Raw genomic sequence first — 4,363 nt, forward strand, 5'->3', positions numbered from 1 at the left:
TTGCCAGCTTGCCCTGAAATGTGGAAATTTAGCCATCAGTCCCTAAAGGGGAATAACTGTGGGGTGTTGCAAGGCTGAGAGCTGTGCCACAGCAGGAAAGGAGAGGCTGAATCACAGGAGGAAGGGATGCTGCTGGCATCGTGCAGGCAGGTTATCCCAGAGGGGAGCAGTGATCTCCTCCTGCTCCTCATGCAAGGGCAGGCACAGGAACACTGCTGGGATAATGAACCCCTGCTGGCTGCCCTGAAGGGATCATCCCAATTTCACCCCCTCAGTGAGGCAGGAATCATTCCAGGCAGGGAAACCACCTCGTTTATCCTCTTGTTTTCCAAACTGGGGCAGCAGCAGTGCAGGGACACTGGGAAGGGGCTGCAGGTGCACCCAGCACACCTGGAGCCAGCATCCCTGGGGTGCTCCCATGGGCAGGGCCAGCAGCAGCTGCTCAGGAGCAGAGACTTACAGTAATTTCATGATTATAAGCCACACTGAGTATAAGCTGCACTTCCAGGTGCAGCAACTTTTCATTCTTTGTCCATACTTAAGCCGCACCTGATTATAAGCCGCACATTACAATCCAGAGTGTGATAAAAGGTGTCTGTTCTATCACCATCTGTTGAGGGTGGGGCAGTGATCCTGATCTCCACGGGAGATATTCTGCTAATGGGCATCCATTGAAACCACCTGGGGCAGTGTTCTTTATCTTTTCACAACCCATCCTTCCTCCAGCCAGTCATTTTCTGCTCATGGCCATTGAGTCCCACTGTGGCACTGATAAAATTACTGCATCCCATTGGGAGTTGCTCCAGCCAGGGGGAAGAGCCCAACATTTCTTACCAAGATAAAAACAGAGGTTTTGGGACACTAAGGGAGCCCCTTTCTCCACTGGACTCCAGAGGAAAACCGGATTTCTCCACATCACCACTGGAGCTCCGGAGGGAAACTGCACCTTGTACAGGAGCACTGCTCCAACTGAGCCACATCTGTCACTGCAGGAGGATGCAGCCACCATGGGATGGGACTGCTACCAACACCCTGCCTGACGGGTGTCAGGCTGTACTCTGACTGTGTCAGGGTTTGGGATTTGTTCTTTGTAGTGCTGTATTTCTATTTTAATTTCCCTAGTACAGAACTGTTATTCCTATTCCCATATTTTTGCCTGAAAGCCCCTTGATTTCAAAATTATAATAATTTGGAGGGAGGGGGTTTACATTCTCCTTTTCAAAGAGAAGCTCCTGCCTTTCTCAGCAGACACCTGTTCTCCAAACTAAAACAGCAACTTTTCATTCTTTGTCCATATATAAGCCGCACCTGATTATAAGCCGCACTTCGGGTTCGGACCAAAATTTTAGTCAAAATGGTGCGGCTTATAATGGTGAAATTACTGTAGATTTCCATGTGTGACAGGAGCAGAGCCTGTCCCAGCAGCTCTGCTGGCACTGGGGGCACACAGGGAGCTGCCCCTCTGCTGCTTTTCCATTCCCAGTTTGGCTCTGGGGGATCAAGGGCTCCAAGGCACAGGGAAGAGCCTCTGCTCGAGGACAGAACATCCTGTTAAAATATTTTCTGTCTATAAAAATGACAGTGACTTCTTTCAGGCTGTTCATAAAGAAAAGCTAAGAACAAATTCCTCATGTGCAGCACATTTCTCTTTACGGCCTGAAAAGCAGTTTATGGATTTTCTTTAGGCAGAACTGATTTATCCCACTCCCAGAAGAGGTCTGTCTTCTCTTTTTTATTTCTTTAAGCCTGGCCTTTCCACACTGTTCCTTTTAGCAGCCCAGACACTGCCTGGGCATCCTCTCACTGCTTTGCACCCAAGCACTGCAATTAGGAGCAGTTTTGTTGTCTCCTCTGGTCCCTGTGTTGCTTTGATGATGGGGCTTTAAGCAGCAAAGAAAAGCCCAGCCAGATATCCCCAAAGCTGCTTTTTAGATCTTTTTAGTCAATGCCACAAAGAGCCAAGTGCTTGATCTGTCCATTTCTGCCTTTTTTTTTTCCTGTTAGATGTTGCATCTTTCCATGTGTGAGTTAAGCCTGCTGTGGAGTGGCTGGAAAAGTTGCTGGCGGGACAATTCACATATGAAAATTCAAAAAGAGAGACATTAAGACAATTTCTATACTCCAAAGATAAAAAAAAAACTGGGGGAAAAAAACTCCCCTAGACTGTGGGTCACAAATATCACTGACCAGGTTGCCAAAATCTGGGAAAGTTCTATTGAACAACTTGAAAACAAAAGTTTCTTTGTTTTAATTTCTGTTTTCCAGCAAAGGTCCAACATCCTTTTCCACAGCTGGAAGAAATGTTTTCAGTTCATTTCCCTGATAGCTGTGGTATTTTTGTATATTCTTGTATATCCCTGTATATTCTCCTTTCCTCCAAATCCTCTCAACACCATTAACAAATCTCCCCAGTCCTGTTCTCCCCAGGAAGGGTTTGTATTTGTTTGTACATTGATAATTTTCTTGTCTTTTTTCCCCTAATCAAGTTAAAGCTGCAGATTCTTCAGGGTGAAGAAAAGAGCTGCATTTTGAGTTCCTTTTTGAAATAATTGACTTTATCTGGGTTAGGAAAAGGGCAACAGAGGTATTGTCTGCTCCATGCAAGTTCACATGTGAGAAATTTTGGGTGTTGATATTTTGCATTTGAAAGCAGGGGATGGTTTAAGGACAGGATTTTCTGGAGTTCTTCTGCCTCTCAACTCTCCATCACCTCCAGATGGTTTTTTGGCATTATTCCTTTGCAGCAAGCGAAAAAAAAAAAAACAAAAAAAGGTGTCTCCCCAGCTGCCCAGAACCAACAAAATGCCCAAACGAGACTCCTGTGGTTTGTCCCTCGTCCAAGAAACCTTCCCAAGGCACCTGAGTGAGCTGAAAATGCAAATACAACATGGAGCTGGCAGCAGCCTGCTCTGGACAGGGATTGATCTCCATAACACACTCACATCTTTTCCTGCTGATCTCCCTGAGTGTCACAGCTTGTTATCCAAAAGGGATGCTCTGGAGAGATGCTGGGGCTCTGAGAAAATGCTCCAATTGGTGGGCAAAAGGTGTGGGAGGGGAAGCAAGGCAAGAGTTGTGGAAACAGGCAGGTATTTGTAAAATGATTTCTAAAATAATGGTCTTTGCAAAATTATTTTAAAAATAATGGTCTCTGCAAAATGATTTCTAAAATAATGGTCCTTGCAGTGTCTCCTCCCCTGCAGAGGTGGGGTTTGGTAGCTCTGTGCAGGTTTGTCAGGGTCCAAGAGCTCACATGATCCTGAACTTCAGAATTTGTGAAAATCTTTACATTTGCACTGTTTTCTGTTAGCTACACTAGCAGAAAAACCATTACAGAGTCCAGCAGCAATGAAAGCAAAGGTGGTGCTGGTATCTAGTTCAGCAAAGATAAATTTAAGTTTTCTTCCTTCCACTGGTGTTCCAGGAAAAGTGGCAGCAATGACAGCCACAAAGATAATTTTGCCCATTATTATGTGATGACAATCCTACTCCTTTCCTAACATATCTAATATTTCCAGCCTGCTTTTCCACACAGCTCTAGCAAGGTTTGATTATTTCCAACTGGAGGAGCACATAAAATAGCAGAGAGCTCAGTAGTGCCTCATGGCTGGTGGTCTGGCAGATGATCCATAGGAACACTTGGAGGAAAAGCATCTTGGAGAGCTTTAAAAGCCTTTCTTAGAAATGGATATATGTGTGATTCCATTCCCTCCTGTGCCCCAGCCATGACAAACAAACGCCACCAGCGTCAGGAAGAGCAGTCCTGGGGAAGGGCAGCAGCAGCTCACTCAAAAAAGGGATTGCAGCTGAAATCTGGATGCAAAGCTCTGCCTGCCCTGCCCAGGGAAGAGGGAAAATCTTTTCAGGGAAAGGGATGTCACAGAGAAAGAAAACCCAAAGTGTTTCCTGCCCTCGTGCCAAGTTTGAATTTCTGTCCTTCAGAAAGGTTGACCCTTTTCCTTGGGGGATGATGTGCAGCCCCATAAAGAAGGAACAGACCCCTCAGCCATGGCAGACCAGACAAAACCTTTCCTTTGTCTGTGTAGGTTTTGTCCAGGAGCAGAGGAATTAACGAGCAGCATAATTAATTTCTGTTTGAATTTTTCGAATCAGCCAACGAAGACTGTAAGCAAGAACTGCATGAGTAACTGCAGAAGAGATACATTGTGGTGTCTGCTGCAAGCTGTATTTTTCTGGAAACAATGACTAATGCTGCTTTTCCAGCCGAGGATTTGATGTACATCCAGGCTGTGTGCATGAATCAGTGCTGACAACCAACAAACTGCAACTCTTCTTGCTCCTGGAACTCTGCTATTGCTCCTGGGCTGGAAGGAGGGGATTTCCTTCCTCTTGTATCCTCTGA

Source organism: Catharus ustulatus, chromosome 11 (genome assembly GCF_009819885.2).
Source record: "Catharus ustulatus isolate bCatUst1 chromosome 11, bCatUst1.pri.v2, whole genome shotgun sequence".
NCBI classification, from domain to species: Eukaryota; Metazoa; Chordata; class Aves; order Passeriformes; family Turdidae; genus Catharus; species Catharus ustulatus.